General features: G+C 37.0%; 1 long non-coding RNA gene across 1 annotated transcript in view; it reads right to left on the minus strand.

Annotated features, from left to right (window-relative positions):
* LOC124156897 overlaps nt 1-23,358 on the minus strand; it is a 102,110-nt gene that overhangs the window by 29,670 nt on the left and 49,082 nt on the right. Inside the window, exon 4 of the long non-coding RNA XR_006864421.1 lies at nt 22,406-22,534. This is a non-coding gene — a long non-coding RNA (uncharacterized LOC124156897). The remainder of the gene's footprint in view (nt 1-22,405; nt 22,535-23,358) is intronic.

Genomic DNA, 23,358 nt, shown 5'->3' on the forward strand with positions numbered 1-23,358 from the left:
GTGGCCTCTGGCACTGTGATGCCCCATCTTGCGTCCATCCCATCGTGCATACTGTGTCTTGGATTATGGATACCTTTACATGCCATTTAAGTCAAAGCAAATAATTCTTTCTGTTCTATTCCCAGTTGATGCAACTTCTCTTTTCTTTATCGATTTCAAGAAAGTAAAAGAAGATTTCACAAGGTACCTCGCAAAAAAATCTTAGATACGTATTACAGCCAATATAAATAAAGTGTATTTTTTGCATCTTTAGAAAAATCATATTTAATTTAATTAATCAGATAATTAATAATTGTGCTACCCGTAAAAATAATATTCAAAGGACAGTGATAAATAGGGAGAGCATAGACAATGAAAATACTTGCAGGGAAGCATTTGCAAATAATACCTATGGTAAAATAAATAAATAAATAAAAATAAAATAATTATGGGCTCGTTCCACGAAAGCCCTGAGTAGTATGGGCAAAAAATTAATCAAACGAAAATCCAGAAAAATATGGCAAGATGTAAATACATAAAGGAACAAAAAAAAAACACTTATACATTGATAATTTCGTGCTAATACCTTCCTCTTTCATGAATTTTTATAAAAAAGAAGAAAAAAGGAAAAGAAATTGTAGTACACGGTTACTGTAATATATGAGTTAATGACCACGTTTTCAGTAATCTCAATGATATATCAATTAAAAAATGGTATTCTGTTTTTGTCCTCAAGTGAAATCTCTCCATTGATTGTAGAATTGATGTAATTTTACGAGAGGAAGAACTGGTATGAATGCATTGGTTGAGCAATAAACAGTTAAATAAATGCTTTCATCTTCGCAAAGAGCGTCTTTGGTGCGTTATTTAGTTTTCAACAGTGATTTTAATATATTTAACATGCCTATAGTTTTTAATACGATAGCTTTTAATAAATCGAGCCCCTGAAAACGAAACCAATGCTAATAGGAAAAATTAAACGTATACATTAGGGAGTTGGCTGATATATGGATCTGTCTCTCTGAAGAAAGCTTTTTTTCGATTCTATTCCTACGAGTGAACATCTCCGATTCAAAGTCTTATGTGTTTACCCTCAATTATCATGCCAATTAAACTTCGAGGCTCGCGGCAGGGCGTCAGAATGGCCTTGTGACATTTTGCGACTCTCAAACCATCTCATTTCGCCCAGCAGTCGTCTGGTTCGCTCAACTCTCCACTGATATACTCACAACACCTTTCTCTCCACTCTACCCATCCCATCAAGCGGCCGAAACTCCCTTGCACCCCTCTCCCCACTCATCAGTGTCCCTGCCCCCCCCCCTCGCCCAATACACCCGTAAGTCTCGACTAACACCCTCCCCAGACACCCAATTACCTCCACGCACATAGCGAACACTCTGAATCCCACACTCAGACGGGATTTTCCAGACCTCTTCTTATTTCTGCGTCACTTTTCCCATTCCGCTCACCCCTTCTCTGTTTTTTACCCAATCCTCGACCGGAAGAGGCATTTTTCGCATGAATACCGTGCGCTCTCCGCTCCTCCTCCTCCGTGGAATACACAAGTTTTACCACCCTCTGTATCGTCTCCCCCTCTGCCTTCGTATCCACCGCCGCCGATGCAAACTTACTCGCCTTTCTTCCCCCGCGCACAGCCAGACACCCAAGACCGCGGCCCTCCGTCCGTCGCGTCGACCGACGTCCGCCTGCCCTTCCGCCGGCCTCCCCGGCACAGGTGGAAGGGAGGGAGGGGTCGTCCGCGCAACCACTGGCAACTTGTGCTCACGCCATGTATGTCTCTTCATCAGTGCAAAAAATAAGACGAATTGGCGTGTAACCAGTGCATATTTGACGCATAATCAGCACCGAAGAAAAAGTAAGAGAGAAAGTGGAGTAGTGAGAGTCCAATTTGTATCCTGGGAAAATTCACATTTTACCCTGTGTGACTAGATAAAAATCAAAGAATTCAACCAATTTTAAATTCTCAATGAGTCTTATTTGTTTCTTCCGGTAGTAAATTGAATGATGATTAGGAAAGATTATATTTTAAAATGACAGGCTATAAGTTGCACAAATTTAGGAATTTTATTAAATGCGATTTTCATTATCAATGCGACAAACCGATTGTAAACCTCTGATTCCATTTTAACGTAACTAGCCTTATAATGATTACCTTTCCAAAGCCTAAGGTGGTCAAATAAAATACGGCCTGTCAAAAATTTTTCCAAAGGCTCGATATGTTTTATAAGTAGCATGATATTCTCACTTCTTATAGTGATTTCGAATCTCAAATTTCGTGGAAAAACAATCACCAAGAAAAAATGGGCAACACAAACTATGAAAGGGCTTAATCAACTGAATACCTAGGGTACGCTTTTAGGAATAAGTGATGCGTGATACGAATTTTTTTTGCAAATAATGTTACTTATCCCGCCCAATAAACCATGTGGATGAAAGAAACTGAGAAATGAAACCTTCGTAGGAATAGGAAAACTATAAAAATCAATGAATATATCGCACCAGGGGTAAAACATTGAGTTTCAAAGTACGCATAAGATGAGCGCTGTTTGAGGACAGCTGCGATAATTTTATTGATGCTTTTATCCCAAGGTATTATTTCATAAAAAATCAGAAAATAAGATCAGAAATTTGATATCAGGTAGAAATGTCAAAGATATGGCATGAGTCACTAATGAGTGTGAAGTGGGTTTGAATATTTTTTTTGATACAGCACCTTTAAGTCTCGTTCCTCCACTTTACCTCCCCGCTTGGACCCCAGTAGGCTTAACTTTTATTTTTTTACCGGGAAACACTATGCAGAACACAAAAATAAATACCCGACTAACGATAGAGGCTATGGAATCTAAAGAGGAGGGAAGTAATGACGCTCAGAACGAGGAGCAACTAACGATGCTCCGATGAGGCGCCACAACAACATTTTTGTCCTTTTTCTTGAAACAAAATTGGACGAGGACAACCATTCTAGTTTCCATCCCTATGCATGCGCTCGTGAGGGAACTTACTAGGGGGTCAGCACGACTTACACGTCGCTGGTGGGAGAAAGGACAAAAATTTCACTGGCTCGCTTTCCTCCAGACTTTCCCTTCCTCGTGCTCGACCGAGAACACATAACCTCGGTCCATGCACCGCGTACACTCCGAAAACTTCAATTAATAAAGTATCAAAAGCCCCACACCCCTCAACATACAACCCTGTCACCACCACCGGTTTATCCTGCCCTCCCCCTTCATCTTCGCCAACCCCCTAGTCAGTCCCTCCTCCTGCCTTGTCCGTCTGTCTGCCCTCCCGCCACCGCTGTCTCGCCACCCCCACTCCTCAACTTCAACCCATCAACCTACGTGACACTGTCCGCCTCTCCGCCTAACTCGACCACTCCACCTTACTCACGACACATAAATGAACAACAGATGTTGAATTAAACTGATAACTGAACGCTGCCATTTTATTAAAAATTTAACATAACGCTGGATCCAAGTTTCTCCCGGTGATTCAATGAATCACTTGATTTTTGGTGTTTTACACGGTTGAACAACTTGATACAACCGGAATTTCGGCCCTGGTGGGCTAATAGTAGCTTTGAAGGAATACTCACCTCAAGCGCTGAGGATAACTCTCTTAGAAGAGTAAAAAAACATTCATACTCCAGCAACAGGACGCGTGGTCGAAGGCTTTTCTGGCGATTCTGTCAATCATTTGTTATTCGGTTGTTACGCCGGATTAAGTAGCTCACTCCAGTGGACAATTTGACCCTTGGGGACGAACATAGACTTTGGAGAACGGCTCACCAAAATCCCTGAGGACTACTCTCGATTAGAGGATAGAAACGTTAATTCTGTTACACTGGTACAAGGGGGCGGCTATTTGATTAAAACTTTGACACAAGGTTTAATCTAAGGTTATCCCGGTGGTTCTGTGAATGAGTTGTTATTCCGGTTACTGAGTTAAAAAGTGTATGACAGCCGAAGTTTCCACCCTAGAGTACGAATCGTGAATGAAACGGACGATTCGTCTCAAGCCCTGAGAAAGACTGTCAACTAGATGGTCGGAACGTTGTATAGAAGAGATATTTCACCCAATAAAACGGGTTTTCTAAGGCTTGTGGATCTAGGCAAGGCTTTTGGCAGCTACTATTGGAATTGAAAGCTGTACTTACGAAAAAAAACAGGATTCTGCATAATCTCAAAAGAATTTTCGAAGTCTTTATTGAAACAGGGAGAAGTTATATTATCTGGATCCAATTGTGCAAACGGAAGCATGGGGTAGGGAGTTAAACAAGGTTGTGCCTAGTGTCCGGGAAATTTCTTCGTTTGGTATGATGTTTCAACTCTAGTGTGAAGGTGGTTGGAGGACACCAAAGACCAAAGCCCGATTAAGCAAACAAAGAGTTGAGGAGGCCAAATTTTTCCGCGAAATATTCCCAACGGTGGATGGAGCAATAGGGACGCAGTCAGTCGAATAGTCCAAGGTGAAGAGGTCATTCTACGAGGGCGATTTTATTTCAACCTCCAATAGCTCAGCAAAACACCATACAACTGCCTCAATTGATTCTCCCGCCAAGTCAGCACTGCGAAGCGACAGCCAGGAAAATCGCTAGAGAGTGAAGCAGTGTGAAATATTGCGTCCTTCCCATTCAAAATAAAAGAGAAGACATGCTGACTTCTGGAAGTGTTCTGATCCATGTCAACGCCCGTCATCTCAGCACTGATGCAGCCCAACTGCTCCCATAGCAATTTCAATGGGACATTTTCGATCACCCGCCGCTCAACCTAGTGCCGGTGGATTTCCATCTTTACGCTGAAATGAAGATGTGGTTAGTTGGGAAGCGTTTTAAATCGGGCGATGGGCTTCAGGACGAAAGTAAAATTCATTGGAAGTCATTGGCGGCAACATCTTATGAAGAGGGTATATTATCTTGCCCGCAAGCACGACCAGTTGCTCAATCGCCGAGGCGACTGAGTTGAAAGGACACCACAAGTGTGCTCAAAATTTAGCAATGAAATAATTTTAATCAATCACTGTCTTCTGATCAGGGCCCATTGGAGGTTGAAAAATTACGGCCCTCGTACAAAAAGAAAATTCTCTTAACATCGGAGAATACGACAGTAGAAATAAGTAAACTATCCATCAGGCGCTACTTTTGAAGAAGTTTATTAAAGCAGAGAATCATGGACAATGTCGATGTCCTTGTACGATGACGCGGGCACAGGAGTCAGAGGTAGGATCATTCGGAATGCGGTATGGAGAATATTAAGATTAAATTGATCAGCGATGTGAGTTACAAGGATTTAAGGCAGTTGTGGGAAAGAGAAGTCATCTTTAAATTCCGGAGAGAAAACAGGTCTACCCGATTTGCTCTGTAAACAAACACGATAGTTGTTTGCCTCACTAAATGGTATTTTTCAAAGATAAGATTGGCGTTTGACACGCCTTTGAGCTTTGCTCAACCACTGCAAAAGTCATTTTAGGACGAATACATGAGAAGTAATACCGCATGTGAAATGTATTGCACAAGAAATTATGAATGTTAAGGAAGGAAATAAATTATCAGGAGAGATTTGTTAGCAGAATAGAGAGTTGCGTCAATCCAATCCCATGAATGTAAATATAAAGAATGTGAATCCTAGAAAAACATAAATAACCTGGATTGTGTAGTGACTTGGACAGCTAAATTTTAGTGGTTCAGTTTCCGATCCATGGAAAGTTTTTCTCTTGGAAATTAATGTGAATATTGGGATTATTGATGTTTTACAATATTTATTATTGCGGAATAGGTGGTTAAATAGGGCGTTGTTTTATTATGAGTCACAGAGGTTAGTCCAGTGCAATGAATAGTGAAACATAGAGAGTTGGTTTTTTAAGTAACAATTCTCCACTGGGCGCAGCCAAATGCATTTGAACTTTCTCACGACATCCCACACTACCCGTGCCATGCCTCTGGCCACAATGAAACCCTTCGCACCACGCCCCAGTCCTCCCCACACCCACGACTAGAGGAAAAAAAGAAAATATCACCACTCCCATTCCAATTATCGATATTAATCTATAGTGCTCAAGGGTAACATAGCGTCCGAAGCAATCAAGTCTTCACCCCCTCCACTCTCGAATGCCAATTATTTGATTTATAGTTCGAAATTGCAGTGAAAATGGCTGTGCGAGAAGAGCGGGCGATTTAGTCTCGCCTGAGTAATATATTCACGGGCAGGTGGCCGGCTCTTTGAACTTCGGATTCGTGTTTGGCGCGCCTCGGAGCCGCGCGCACCCGCCGCAAAAGAATTCTGCTCACGGATTATAATTGGAAGGCAGACCTGGAGAATAAAGCGTGATTAATTGTGACATAAATGAGAACGAGCTGGGGCAGGCGGTGGCCAGCACTCAAGAGGGAATAATCTCTAAGGATTCAATTCATAATCCAATCGAATGGGCTTACTACTGAGTTAGCTCTCCATCCGAAGTTTTGTCACATTCATGTGTAGTCTAAAACTCCGGTAATTAAATATGATCGCATGCATTCTAGAATTTATGTTAAGTAATAGCGTACAGTTATCGCCTACTACGAGGGCATACCATAAAGGTATCGTATCTGCAGTGCATGCTTTATCTCAACTTAAATATACAAGTGGCTAACTTATTAAAAATCATTCCACTGTGTAGGATATTAAGATTTTGATAAGATTAAAAAAATCCAAATCTCTATTGTAGAGGAGCAAAAATTATTCATGTGAACTAGTTAAATGATTTTTAAGAATTTGTTTGCGTCATTTTCATGCATCAGTTGGCTAATAATTAGTTAGAGAAGAGAGATGATGTGCATTTGGTAGTCATGTACGTAATAGGGTGGTTTCCTATTATTTTTTTATTTCCTAAATTGAAAGATTATTACTCTTGGAGTACCTAATACACGCTTTTAGATTTTTAAATGACAGTATCTATTTTTCGTGATTTAATGAAAATTGAAAATTTTCAAGCGCGCGAAAATGCGGCAGCTAAGTATGAATGCTGGGAAAAGCCCGTGTGACGTCTGGCTGCTGCTGTGTGAGGCCACCTGGGTGCGAGGCTATGCACGCCGCTTTGATGCAGGCTGCTTGCTGCCGAGAATGGTGGTAGTGAAGAGTACCCTGCTAGCAGGTAGCGCTTGGCTTAAATAAGGATTATTAATACCCTATCAAACGAAGGAAATTTTCCGACAATAGGCAATTTTAATATGTGATTGGTAAGAGATGTTTTCCTGAGCTCTGTGCCTCATGCATGCATTGGTAATCTTAGACGATGTTAAACTCCTATCTACTCGTAAAGTATCTAGGTCCCTGTGACGTCACGTGGAGTGGCATCGCATGGGCGCAAATCTGGCCTTTTTCAAATGAGGTTAAAATTGGCCATTAACATTCGTCTAAACTGGGATTCATGAAACCAAACAATTTGTATATTTTGAATACACTAATGGTGGGCAACGAATGGCAATCAATGCCTTTCGTTTTCTTTGACGAAGGAAACTAACATATTTAACGATACTCATATTTTAAAAAACACACCATGGAACGAATTGCAAGGCCAAAAATTTTATTTTTGAAATTGTTTGTGTTTGCATTTAGACCTCCTGAGTACGAAAATAATACTCTAAATACCGTATCACTCACATTATTTGCATGAATCGCATACTACGGAAATAATAAATTTTCCTGTAAGCCCTCCAAAAGTTACATTTTTTGTTACATTTTTCGTGAACTGGTTATGGAAAAATACCGAAGAAGCATTACTGCTGTCGTGGAAAATTTCCACCATGCCTCATTCGCCGTGCAACTGGACGAAATTAATAAATAAAATTCTCTACGTCCACAGACTTTTTGTACAAAATATACATCACAATTGGAAAGTAAGTTATGATTTCAGAGTGTTAGGTATGCTTATATGAGAGCAATCAGGATACATATACAATCTGTTTCATGCTTGAATGGGGCCATTGGCTCTTGAAAAAAAATTGGAATCCAAATCTATGGTTCACTAGGTTATAATTTGTTGAAAGAGACTAAAATATCAATTTTTATCGCCTAGCGTATCGATATAGTTGAGTACGTAATGACAAAACTGAAAATTCTGTAAGGAGAGAGAAAAAATTGAGAGCACCCACGCATGAAAAAGCGTTTTTCACTGCTGCATAGTGTACTAAGTAAATTTTTTATAAGCTGAAATACCATTTGACGCTAATTTTTTTCTGTTTTTGGTAATCCTAAAGTAGGTTGTCATTCTTATGTGGGAAACAAAGGCAGGTTAATCGTTTCATAATATTAACGTAAAATCAAAATAGGCTAGATTTAAGCATAAAGTTACACACGCGTTTTCCTGATCAAGTTATTTTTCATAACGACGACCAAGAGCGATGCTACTAATAAATATGACAGACTTTCACCACTATCATGAGAAAAATACCTCAATTTACTCTATTAATGTTTCAAATGAACCTTCCTTAGCCAATTATCAAAAACTTTATTTCCATGCATGGAATGACTTAAATTTATTTTACACTACCGGGAAATACAAATAATGTGAAAAGCTGTTTAAATACAAAGAATGGTGACTTATTTTCTGCCTAGCAACACCATTTATGGAATTCTCATTTATTAAACGCTCTTACACCTTGTTTCAATCATAGATTTCCTTGGTCACCCTATTGTTTTCTCTTTTTTATCATCTATTTTCATGGACTTAATTAAAACTGGGATACTATAGTTTTAGCCGCCATTAACTCATTTCATTTCAGATATGACAAGTGATTGGTCTAAAGACTAATTTATATCATCTCTCTCCAATTATGAGAACTATTGACTCCTTTCCTCAGCAAGCAATAATGATTTTCACCAATCATTCATCCATGTTTAACCTCTCGTTATACATATACATATAATTTACTCAGTTTAACGAAAAGGACCAAAAATATGATCCTAATGGATAATAAAGCCAAGAGATTCTGAATCCTATGCAGGAGTATATTTTTATATTTAAAAATAAGAGAATCAATCTGTACATGAATGGCAATTCTACGCGTGGCACACTGATTTCTTACAAATGAATCATTCAATTTGTAATTGAAAAATATTCAAAGCTTCTGCTAAGCGCGTCAGGAGATGACTTTCAGCCCACGATAAGGATTATAGTTGATTATCTCTGAGAATTCCTTGCATAATCATATATTCTTACTGAGGTTTTGAACCTTGTCTTTTAAAGTTCTTAACTATCGTTTAGTTATAAATCAAGCCTTCGGAAAAAACTATTGCCTGAATTAATTTCTATCTCTCTCTGTGTCTGTCCGTCTGTCTCTCTCTCTCTCACACTCCCTCTCTCTCTATCTCTCACTCTCCCTCTCTCTCTCTCTCAAACTCTCCGATAATGTTTTTAAATCGCTTGATTCCCATAATTATTTGTGACTGGTCGATTCAACCCTCTCAATTATGATGATATGAAAATATGAAAAAGGAATAAACGCGTAAAAGCTGCCGTAATTACAATTTCTACACGAATTCTTAATAAAAGACATTTTAAAATTTCTTCATTCGACACTTAGCCACACGATTGTAAATAAATAGTAATTATTCGATACATTTGATACTAAGTGAAATACCCGAAAAATTGATCGTAAAGAAAGGCAAATATAATGCTGTTTTGTGGATATTTAGATTGGGTAGGTAAAGTGATACCTCTTCCTGTGTAATTATTAGGGCTTGTGTCTTTCATTCACGTTGTCTTGCGAAGTTGTAGAAAAATGTCAAAGAACGGGTATTTACAATAGATTTGAGGTTTTCCTGGAGGATATACGCGGATATTTCTATAGTGTGGTCAACCGAATGAATGGCTCCATATCGTTTCCGCAGCTTACTCTTCTACTGTCTCTTTATCCCTCAAAGCGTAGTAGAGAGAAATGCCAAGATGGAACCATTTGGCTGATTGACAACCCTAGAATAATTTTGTAAGGGTATTTTCTTTTTTCAAACTATCCAAATCGGCAGAGAAAAACAATGCGCGCCATTTGGCCCGAGCGTATGGAGGGGGAACAGCAAAAGTGCGGACACGACGCGGAAGTGGGTGTGTTTTGACACGTATGGGGAAAAGATGGATTCTGGGATCTGTAGAAGTCCGCAAATCCTGTTCCCTTCGCACCGCCCTTCCAAGAAGAGCGCCTACGTAAACGAGTGATCACTTCAACCACATGACAGTTCGGGAATTAGACGCATTTCCAGGAATACCTGATATGTTTAGCACAGCTTGAGAAAAATGGAAAAGATATTTGACATAGGGACTAGCTACCCCACAGAGCTCATAATGCATCATGAATATTCAGTCTTAAATATAATACTTGGAACTCATAAAGTCAATAAACGGATAGAAGTACTACTAACTGGTGTCCTACCTAATATCTGGAGGGACCATCTAAAGTTAAGATCTAAAGATCTTGCCTTATTTTATGGCCGTCATAAGTTGGTACTTGGCCATTAAATAGTAAATTGCCAAAAGCCTTTCATGCCGGTTGGATGGGTTGGGATGAGGTATCGTGCAAAGCAAGTGGAAGCTTTTGTTTACATCAGGTGACAGAACCATCGTTGCTTAGTTTGAATTTTGCGTTGCATTTTTGTTTGCATATTTTCCGTTGTATTGTATCCTTAATAAATATCGCTGGTTTAGACCGCAAATTGTAAAATTTGAGCTTTTTTCGAGGACAATAAATAGCCTAATGCTTTCAATAATTCGGACTTTAGTCGTGAAACTATTATTATTCTGTAAAATAATTGAGAAAACTCCCTGTTTTACAACTTCTTGTAAAATTCTTACAAGCCAATTCGCTTAACTGTGACCTTTAAGAACGATCAAACTTTGTTAGTGACGGAATTCTAGCCAAAGAGATGTCTCGCGAGACATGCACTATTTCGCTGAGAATACGGTTTTGCATCGAAAACTATTATTGATGACGGATGATATTTGTAAATTATTTCATAAATGATTTTTTTGTGCCAATAGGCATCAGCCTTGATATGAATCTCATTTCGAGTGTCATTTGTTTACGCTTCAAACACACCAGAACAGAAACTTTTAGGCTCTGCTGATGAGATCTACAGCTATTTTTGTTTGACTGAAATGCATATTTTCATGGCTGGTATAAAAAATACAGATTATCATAAATTAATCACGTTGAGTATAACCTACCCAGCACTGGGATAGTTTCTACGAGCCGTCTGCCAGGATAGAAGACCCTGTACAACCCAGTATCCTATTGGTCGTAGGTTTGAATGCCCAAGTGACAACTTATAGCGGTTGAACTGTATTCATTTCAAACGGAAATATTTTTTTTCGATATGAGATAGGAAATGGTTCACAACGAAGGTAGAATTGAGGAAGGGCGGTATTTTTTTCTCTTAGCTGTCTCTCAATGGCTTCACCCAGGATTTGAACTGGGATGCTTTGTCAGTAGTCAGAAAAATTTTCAAAAATGAACAAACACGTAAGAGAGAGACAATTGGAGCGAGACCTTTGTAGCCCATATTTCCCTCCCTTCGTCATCGTCGTTCTTTCGCATCTTGTGATGATAGTGGAATATGAGTAATGTTTATAAAAGTTTAAATAGGTACTCCGTAAAATTTATGCTCTATTAACAGAAATTCACTCGAGTTTACCGGTGAGCTGGATGGTGGGTGATGCTAATATTTTAACGCTTGTCTCTACCTTTCTGATTCCGCCTGAATTTAAATGTTCAAAACTAACTTTTCTTTTTTGAACAAAAAGGAATATCAGAAGGACATGGGAATGCATTTTTCTACTTATTTTCATTCTATCTAAACATATTTGAATAAAAAGCTAATTACAAAGTCATGGAATCCGAACAAAAGGTGTCCCCACCTGGGGTTAGTATCATTGACTAACTCTGACGCAACGAATTTTTAAGTGCAGAATTTACTAAATATCTTTAACTGGTCTTATTTCTCATGTATTCCTCTCTGATCATCCTTTACCCAGTAAAAATATCGAATTATCTTATGTCTGTTTAGTATTTTATTTAATGTTACTGAAAGGACTGCTTTTTTGATCCCCATGTCCACAAGACCCTATTCCGTACTAAAAAGAGAAATGTTGAAGTAAGTAAGACTGCCCTTCAATTCAGGAGACCAGGGTCAGGATATGGGATGATTGAACGATAATATTTTCATCGTTATGCGTATATTACGGGAAATATGTCCCGTGATTGTGTATTAGAGCCATGAGGCCATAATGTTTGCTCCTGCGTATTTGAAAAAAATAAACTTAATCCTCTCTTATTTAATCCACAAAACTTATCAACAAAATTCCATCTGTTGAAATCATTACAGAAATTACTGTTTCCCGTACTTTATAAAACCGAGAAGATATCGAGGTCCAACAGCTGCAATTAAATATTTCAACACTCTGTTTAAATAATTGTCTTGCTGTTATACTTTTAAGTCACGCAACATAGCTAAGCGTGCATTTATATTCTAGCACCTCTCTCGTACATCATTCCTGTTAAATCCTCAAGAAGCATCATAAATTGCGACGGAAATTTTTCGCGAAATCCATTCCCATCTCGTAAAAAATGCATTAATCCTCCCATTTACGTTACTGGTAGGCGTTGGAAATACACAAGGCTTTGCCGCCTTTGGCCCGAAGCCATGGTATCGTAAAATAAACTCTAGGGCGGCTCCGGCTAAGGATCTTTATCTAAAATCGCTGTTCCAAGAAACGACTCCGCATATTCAATCATCCGTGCCAAAGACTCAGGGCCAACGGTGCGAATTAGGTTCTCGGAAAAGCGAGAAAAAAGGAGAGGAAAGATGAAACGCCGACCTCCAACGAGATATAAAGAAGGGCAAAGCCCGCTGATGCGTAGTTTCATCGCTGCGTGCCGTTTCCCTGCTATCTGCATAGGGAAAACTTCGCCTTGAGCCGAGTGAGATCACAGGGTAAATAACGGTGAGATCTGACGCTGGAATAATGATGGCGTGGCGAAACGAGGGAATGAATCAACGCGTCGACAAACTTAGTGACGTCGGTGTTGGGAATGAAAACCGCCGAAATACAATCGCCCCTACTGACAGGTGAGAACGATAGAGCATATATCATGCATGCGTGGAGGTCGCCGTCGCGGCTGGAGCCTCGGTTGGGAAACCCATTGGGAAGGGAGATTGTTGATTTGGATCGGCCTACGATGGGATATGGTAATCGTCGGCTCGCGGTCGGTGTTTTCCTCGACTTCTCCCTTCCCACCAATCCATCGTTTACCCAGCGTGTGAACTTTGTTACGAAAGATCATTACCCTGAAACTTTATTTTAATTCAGTACGTGATGGATTAGCCACCGAAAATATGACGGCACCCTTAAGTCAATCGGATTACCAGGGAATATGGTCTACGGTGTTACAGTTTCACCCTCAGTCTGGGTTGAACATTTGTTTTGATAATATGAGTGTTCCCCGATAACCATGCAAGTGAACGTCTGTTAGCATGAATGTCGTTCCCCTTGACCTCTTTCTGATAATACTAATAATTTATTTTCATCAAAAAGCCAAAGTTTATGGCGTGGTATTTAATATATGGATGTATACACACATTCAATCCCAGGAAAGTGTAAATTTCCCACCTTGGTGGGACTCAAACCCGCGACCATCGGTTTAGCAGGTGAATCCCTTAGCCCTTCGCCACCGAAGCCGTAACCAGCGATGCCTTTCAGCGACAGATGAAATTTCTGTACCCGCCTCCGAGTTTATGCGTTGTTATTAATTTTTTTTCGTGGAATTTACAATTACAGGACGCGTTTTAGGGATATGAGAAAACATCAAGAATTAGAAAATTAGAACCAAAATTTTAGGTAAGATCACTGCGGGTTGAATATTAGATGTCGTTACGTATAGGTACTTAGGTAGACCAACACACTATTTATAGGAAAATTATTTACCTGCCTTAAATTTATTGGCTGCGAAAGGATTTCTGAGAACGACAATATGATAGACACAAAATATCCTGTCTTTTGATTTGTGCAGACCCTCAAAAAAATATAAACGGATACTATCACAATTCATCACAGCCATCGTCAACCTTTCATCGAATATCACACTCCAGTGTCGTAGGATATGTGTCAGATAATAAAATTTACCACGCATATACGAGGGGGGACCCAAAAATAACCGGACGCAATTAAAAAAATTAATTTAATTTTGTGTCATACGAACGTCAATCACCTTCGAGGTACTCTCCATTTACACCGATAAATTGGTGAAAATGTTTTTCCAACACGCAAAACGCCTTTGGTACTCGTCGTTTCCGATTTATTGCAGCGCCGCCTTCGATTTTCTTTTCATCTCCGTAATATGACCAAAATATTTCCCTTTCATCGTCAGTTTTATCCGGTTGAACAAAAGGACTCAAAAGGTGCGAGATCTGGTGAGTAGGGTGGGTGAGGAAGCAGTATCATTCAATTTTCTTTACCAAAAACTCAAGTCGAGGCAATCAGCAACACGTGCCGCTTTTGATTAGGAGGCAACAGGCGGGGGATGCATTTCGCCGCTATTCGTCTCATTTCCTAATCTTCTGCTGAAATTCGGTGTAATGAACTCCACGAATGACCAGATTGTTCAGCGAGTCCGACAATAGTACGCCTCTTATCCTCGTACACAAGGGTAAGAGTTTTTTTCTCCACATTTTCATCAGTTCTGGGCCTAAAAGGCCGGTCTCGGCGTTGAATATCTTCGATCGACATGTTGCCACGATTGAATTGCGAATACCACTCGTGCATTTGTGTTATTTTTAAAGCGTGTTCTTTACAAGTAATAGACAACATATTAACCTCTTCCGACTCAAATTTACCGTGCAGAGGGCAAAAGTTCAACGCTGCATGCTGTTCTCGAGTACCAACCATTTCAAAAATCGAAGAGATTAACTCTCTTCGAAGAGACTCTTTGAATGTTAGCTGTCACAGTGGCTCGCTACAACCGTTTAAACACACGCCGCTTCGCCTATTGACTCAGATATGACAATGAGATGTCACCCATCTAGTGGGAGAAGCCCAAAATATTAGAGCGACGCGCGCAGCGATTTTCGTCCGGTTATTTTTGGGTCCCCCCACGTAGACCTCTTCATAATGAACATTATGCAGTACTAAAGACTACCTTTCGGTAAAACATGACAACATTTAATGATAAAAAGTATAAAGTAAATCAGCCGAGATTAATAACAAATATTATCGATACTTCCCTAAGAAAGTGTTAATTTGACTTTAAATATTGATTCCCATCGTTCAAATCCCGTAAAGCTGTTTTTATAACAGAAATTCAAAATGAATTTAGAAATATCTTGAAGAAATGAATAGTTTCAACAGTGCATAAGAGGTGAGTTGCTCGAGAAGACTTACGTATTTCTTAGTTGGATAGTTCGAAAGACTAGAAATGAAGTTGATATCTGTTTGTTGATGTTTAGAAAAAGGTTATCGTGAAAGTACGTATTTTTTTTAGTAAGTACGAATGTTTTTCACAAATTCATTTCTTGAAATATGTACTCAACATCTGTTTTCTAATTTCGCATTGGGAACGTTGGCGATTGTGTTCTTTTGCGATGATGCAACATGAAGTCTTCACAGTTTACAATGTGAAAAATTAAATGCATACCCAGGGCCAGTCGTAAACCAAATGAGAGAATGAGCAAAATATATTAAATTGACTTGGAATACAAGTGATTTGGACAAAGCATAGTAATATATTTTATTTGTTTTCAACAAATTCCAAGTATGAGCATTTTCATATAAATTTCCTCATTAGGAAATCGTTGCTGGTAGCCACAAATTGATAAAATTATAGATTCATTCTCTGTATAAATTCATCATCAAATGAAAAAAGCACGCAGTGACAAATAATGATTATTAAAGAAAATGTTAATTATACACATGGATGGAGAGAAAGCAGAGTAATTTTTTTAAATAAATACGAGTTATTCGAGAGTGTTTCAATGGACAGAATGGTAAAAATGATAATGAAGCTATCAACATTGTACCACAAAAGAGTTGTAGGATAGCAGCTATAATATATAAAACTAATAAGTGACAATATTAACCCATTTTAAGGTCAGAGGAACTTATGGTAATGATTCATGCATTTACTTACGCTATATCTTGTATTCGGAGAGAAAATTATACCTTCACACTCACATTACTGATAAACCCGCGAAAAGACCAATTAATTACTATTTTAGTCTTCTCCAAAATCCTCTTTCCAGCATTATCAATTGGAAAATTGGCAGTAGAAAAAGTGCTTCTATTCAAACTTTGAAAGGCTCAGATTGTACCAATACCGCAATCTGTGCCATCACTTTGTTTATTTTTCATGGTTTTATTATTTCCTTTCATACACGTACCAAAAAATCTGCATATCCAGTATGTGCTCCATGTTTTATTTATTTCCTGCATAAAGACCCTGAATGTTTGTTACAAAATATCATTTATTGAGCGTAAAAATAGATTCAGCTTATTACTAAATCTCTCCTGTATGTTATGATACTTACCAATTCCTGGGTATAATGACTACGAGAATTTATCCAAAAATTATTTATATTTCATCCCAATTTTATTCGGTTTCCCTCACTATCAAAATCATGTCTAGGGTTATTGAATTTTACTTTAAACGTGAGTGACTTCTTTCAATTCTAGCATGAAGTATAATTGGTTTCAATAATTTCCATATTTAACTTTTGAAACCTATATTGACCCTTGTTAATTTAGTAACTTTTAGGTGATTCATAAAGTTATATCTTGATTTAGGTCAGTTGTTCCTCTCGCTATGGGCTAACTACAATAGTTAACTAAAACATAAACCTCTCCTCGGTCGTCTAAGTTTTCCATTTATGCCAGTTACATCCCTTGAAAGAAATGTCTACTTCGAGTATTTTGTGGTCTTTTTTAATTTAGTCTTTTACAATATAAATTCAAACATAAAATTCAGTCTTTTCCGTAAATTTTAGCAGTGTGCATCCAGTTCTTTTTACACGTTATTTATTTTTGCACACTCCTATCCTTTATAAATATTATTTATTAGTTTAAATTTACATTAAACTTGAACGTTGTGCTTCTTAAAGCAAATTTAATTCAGCATGAGTGTCCCAATTTACATATAATTTCATTATTTTAGCGTGTAAAATTGGTTAACTCTGATGCAATGAATGCAGAAATTATTGGTAAAATGTTCCTCATTAAAGTAATATAAAGTTGACAGGTACACGTTCATGCTTATCCAGCTCTTATAATTTTCGCGCATGTTGATATCTGGTCTAAAGTCAAATAGACTCATGATACATGGAATTGTGTATTTTCCAATTTAATGAAGCCGGTTTGATGCGTGGTTATCAATCAAATTTATGCAACACATTATTTCCTCACGCAAAATCATATAAATTATTTCGCTGATTGAGAAGAAGAAATATAGTTCCGAGGTAAGCTGCAGCGGGGCTAAGTACTTTACACTATTTCTCCAGGGTAGCTGGTTCGAGTCTCGCGTAAGCCTTTTCTCGCAGAGCATTGGCATTGTGATGATTCTGGGTTGTTTCTAGTAGCGTAAAAAAATATGAAAGAGGAGTTGAATCATTGCGGCAAGACCACCCATAGAAAGCTTAAATGATCAATGCCGAATGCGTATTTCAGCAATTTTAAGCACAAAAGAAAAAATTTGCGCGTTTCGTATCCTGCGCGCCGCTGCAATTCTGTCAACTTTTGGGTATCACCGGTTGCCTATACTAACAAGCTTACGCCCAGAAAGTAGCCCTTCCCTGCTGGTTGGAAGAGAATCACCGTGAAACCACTTTTCCCCAAGGTCTTTCTTTTAATTATTTTTTCCTTCGACTATATATTTCTGCATGATAAAAAGGAAGCCTGAGTGGAGCTATTGAGCTTAAAGCACCTCTATAATACAGGGAAAGCCATCTGGGCTCCTTATTGTCTATTCTTATAGCTGTTCCTTTGAGAGAAGCAGGTGTAACTGAATAATTTACGTTTATTCCAAAGAAGTATGCGAGCCTAAGATTGAGTGATAAAGGCATTAATAACTTTTGATGTCTTCTGGAGTGGCATATTTAATTATAACTTTATGAGTAGTCGTAAATGTGGTGACGATTCAGAGAACTGACGCAATTTACATCAATATCCTTCGGGAAAAATATGAAGGCTGAATCAAATGAAGGCTGAACCGAAGGAGTAGGCATCAATAGAATCCAAAGAATCAAATTCAAACTTTTGAGAAGCTCGAATATCTGAGAGATCCATAGCTAATCTCTTAAACCAAATTGCACGAATGAAATATTATGTTATGCGTAGTTGTGTTTATAATCACATATCGGCGGTTGTGACTCTATATTGGCATATGATAATGATCCTAGTTCTTGTTGAAGGCCATATTCTACTAATTTAGTTATTCCGGATCAGAATCGGTCGATAACCAACTAATTTTTTGTTTTCATCCTTCAGCTTTACAGCATATAAAATACAGGCTTCCCTTACTTGCTCTAAAAATGTTTTTAAATTCGTTATCTTTGTAAATTATTGATGTATTTCAGCGACATAATTTAAATAATTAATTTTACTTAATTTTCAACTTATTTTTGCGTTAAGCAACAGGAGTGATACACTCAAATATGACGAATGGTAAGCTTTTTCCACAATAAGGCTAATAAGAGTAAGAGTTGACGTGATGTATATCTGACAGTATTCAGCCGCTTTTAAAACCCCATTAATTATCTTTCTCAAGAGAATCTCCTCAGTCGTGGGTAGTTACTTGTATGGCGAAACACACTTCATCATAACCGAAGAATTTCCTTCAGGTTATGTAACGCGCTGATCTGTAATCAGATATAGTAATTTCATCAGCTTTATAGAGCGTACAGATAGATGCAGTTATTCAGCCATCTTACATACCTTACACCTCGGAGCTTGATCTTTCATCATTTGCGTTTGCACTTTCATCCATTTAAGAAGACACTATTAAATTAAACGCAGCCTACATAAAAACTTTTCCTTATTCGTTGTAATTGGATAGATACCTCAATATGAGGTACTGAGGCTTGTGACATTAGTGAATACTCCGTCAATTTATGGTATTAAGTCCCGGAAATAATTTTTTTTCGAGAATAGTTGCTTTGAGGCTTCATTCCACAAGAAGCTAATGCAAATCACGTATTTATCTTCTTTGACAGAGGCTAGTACAGAATGAAGTCGTCAGTCGTCATCGTAAAATTATTAGATCTAATGATTTTGATGGGTGTCAAAAGAGGAGGGTTACTCGATGCTAAAACTACAGGAATGAATGGGGCCCGATGATAGGCTATGAGGCTCTGACGTACATATCCGTTGAATTTTATTGAATTTTTTATTTGAATCCATGAGCCATTGCATACGCGATGCAAATAATAATGGGCACATTAAAAGTGTACACGTTACGTAGGAGATGAGGTAAGCAGCTATCAGTTATGGAAGGATAATCTTTAGTTCTTGCTCTCGCTTGGAAAATTTGATTTTATAAATTATTAATTGCCTTTAGTATCAACTATACTAATACCAAATTACTGAAATTATTGATATTTTTCAAAGTTTATATTTTTGCACGCCCCATTTCAACCCGAAAAATTGGCTGCAGTTCATCTCAATTGAACATTATTATTTTGAACACGTATTACTATAGTAAACATCCTAAATAGGTAATTCCAAATACAAGTCATTAAGTCCTTCAAATATTTCTTGTACATTATTCTGTTAGATTCGTAGCTTTTTATATCAACATCTGTTTAGTATTAGATATACTTAAGGTATCTTCTCTTTTTAATTGCTAAATGGTTGATTTTTGATGGACCTATGGCATAGATTGCATTTTTGTTTCTTTATCCCAAGTTTATTTCAAATGACGTACACTTTTTTTAAGCTGGTTTCTACCAAAGGAGAGTCTGCAAATGCGAAGTAGCTACTTCTGAATATACTGTTGGAGCACATCCTGAGGTTGCATTTTAGGAGTTAGCTGTATGGCAATGTAAAATTTTAGTCCCAGTTCCTATAATTACAGAAGGTTGGTTTTACAATACGAACTTTTTAAGAGATTGTTTTTTATGCCCGTCGGTGAAATTAAAAAACTCCGTTACATTTTTTTGGCAAAACGGAAGCGAGGAAACAAGATAATGACATCTTAAGATCGACTTCTAGCAAATAATGGCATGGCCATAGAATCATTCCATTTGTAAGCTTCAAACAATAAGAGTCCAAGCAGACGATGAATAAGACAACTTTATGACAATCTTTTAGCAAAATTTTCAGGGTTTGCACGTGTCTTTCGACGAAAGTTTAGCCAGCGTTGGAATAGGTTTCTTCGGATGAGTGAAGTGATGATGAAGAAATTGTTTGCAAAATTGGGCGTTAGTAGTAAGCTTTTCATCCAATTAAAGTTCGTTGAAATCTTTTCGGTTCTTTGAATAAAAAATTTAAACATTCGAACAAAGCAATTAAGTGATCACATATGTGCAGCTCCAAATGCCAGGCCACCATAAGTATTGCACGCCAATTATCCTTTGCGACGTATCGACTAATTATTCATCTTTCTTACTCTTAACAAAAAATATTCACATTTATTTACGAGACCTTTTGATAAATCCAAGAAAATACAGGAAATAAATTTGTGCAATTCGGCAAAAAACCATTTGCTAGAACGAAAATCGTTCATTCAGTAAAACCAGACAAATATGCTCTTGCTGTGATAACGCTGATGCTTACGATAGGTAAACATACAATAGCTGCTTTATAAATCACACCATATCGAACCAAATTCGATAATTATGGTTACAGTAGACCATATTTAGGTTATTAGGAGGATTATTTAACTTCTCCACTGACGGCAAGTAAATTATAGCATAAATTACTCTTTTTGAATACTACGCAGTAAGTCTGCTCGCCATCGAGTAATTTAATGTACACATTATCTAATATAATGTGATGACAGTGTCCATGATTTTCTGATATCAGCCAAATTTCTGATGTATGTATAAACGAAAAAATATCATTTTTGTAACGCGAAATATTTCGAAAATATGTATTTTATTCGAAAATGCGAATAAAATATATATTTTAAAAACGAAAGTTTTTCTTTATTTTACTTAAAACTCTTAAAACATAATTAGGAAAAAGAACACCATTTACCAACCATCACCATTTACATCATTTTCTTTTCATAAACTAAAATACATAACTCAATGAAGAATTTAGTACCTCTCATCATCGTCGTGTAAAATAGAAATTATTGCAGAACAAATTTTCAATAAAGGAAAGAGTAATTATTTAAAATTTGAGCTAAGAGGCCTTGATTTTTTTAAATATTGAGATGAAATCATTGCGATAACTGTATGAAAGGCATTCATAATATTCTGAGTGAATATCACCATCTCATACTGACGGCTTATCACTCCCACAATAGGTTGAGGTGAAATTGATTGACAGGAAATAAAAAAAAAGAAATTGTATGTGACTGCTACTGATTAGTACCGATTAGTAATAAGTTAATACGTTCAATCCATTCATCGAGTCCATTCATTAAGTACTTCTGGTACATAGGCAGCTTTAAATCTGTTTTATGTTGAATGACACTTATCAACTGATTTATATAATTTTGAATTATTTTAAGGTTTATCAAAATAATGATAATAGGAAATTGCTCCATACAATTTAGATCGGCAACTTGATAATAAATCGCAGTGTATAATTATTATCATCGACTTTTAAATTTGAGTGATTTGGGGTATAACGGATGTTTAGTTTTTTTTTCGTTTTTCCCTCATTTAGTTTTTTAATTCGTTCTGAAATTATAGCATCTTTTTTGTATCACATTGTTACTCTCATTTTTCATCAGTTCTAGCGCAACTAGTGGTCTAAGGTTTTCGTATGAGAAATGGAAATAAATGGCAAATTCGATAACACGATAAAATTATAAAATATAAAATCATAAAATACGCAGTAAAAATATAATAAAAATACCCATCTTAAACACGTGAACGTATAATTTTCCTCATCCGCATAATAAACACTGACCGCTACCTATTATTTTCAGGATTCAATCTCATTTCGGCACGTTATTATTCATTTCCCATAAATTATTATACAATGCATATTAGTAGTAAAAACATACTTTTTCGACCTTTCTATAATAATTGGATTTATGGAGAAAATTGATGATTATCATTGATGTTTTTCATTAAAAATTAGATTTAAAAAACTTTGAGGCTAAAGGCATGAATGGTGTTTTCAATTTAGAGGTATATAAAATTAAAGTAGTTAAAGCATTAAAAACCGATTAATACTAAACTCTCAAGGGATCTTTCACATGAAAAATAAATATATTTCAACTCACTTTCTATTCTTCGACTAGTAGAAAATACTGACTCTCATCTTGTTCTTGTCAGCCCCATTGAACGACTTCTGAAGAGCTATGGTCGATTTGGGTGACTAAATCCGTGGATTAGACGTCCAACCCTAAAGTCTCAAATCAAAGTATTTCTTGTATTGAAAAAAAATTGGAAACTGCATCTCAATTCTGAAATGAAAGACATCATTTTTCTCAAAGAATATTAAAATTTCAAACTATTTTCAAAAATACAACAGGCAGTACAGAATAAAATAAAGAAAATTATTTAGAAGCTTTGTATGAAATTTTCAAGTATTTAAGTCTTTTCATTTGCAAAAAACGTAGAAATATTGCCAAAATAAAATAGAGAATCCTGGTGAATCCATTTTTTCTGGACATAATTATAAATAAAATTGATACTCTATTTGAATACGATATAGTCCGCACAGATAAAACACCATAGCGTAATGCCATGTTATAAACGTTTACCTTATCTCATCATAGCTTTAGAAATTCGTACCCAATGCACTGTTTTGTAAAATTAGAACAGAAAATGCTCGAACCTTTGTAATTAAAAGAAATCAAATTTCTAATTCTCTAAATATCTAATTGTAATTTGTACTCTTAATAACAAATGGTAATATTAATTGCATGAAGTGTAGACTAGTTATTTAATGCATATGGGCTGTTTTTTTTTTAATATAACCGCACTATAGGTTCAAACCACAGCAATGGGGTAGCTGCAAATGCACTGAATTGTTGAGGCCTTTACTGCAAATATTGGAACCCTAAGCTAAATGCACCGGCAGCTGCACTCGGAAAACTTCTTAAATATTTAGGTAATTTAAACAAAATTACAGTCTTTATGTAAGCAACGAATACAGGAGTTAATGTCCCCTATATCTTCAAAGTAGCTTTTTACATGACACAAACTTAATTTACTTTGGCTCAAAGGCTGA

This window comes from Ischnura elegans, chromosome 4 (genome assembly GCF_921293095.1).
Source record: "Ischnura elegans chromosome 4, ioIscEleg1.1, whole genome shotgun sequence".
In the NCBI taxonomy this organism is placed as follows: domain Eukaryota; kingdom Metazoa; phylum Arthropoda; class Insecta; order Odonata; family Coenagrionidae; genus Ischnura; species Ischnura elegans.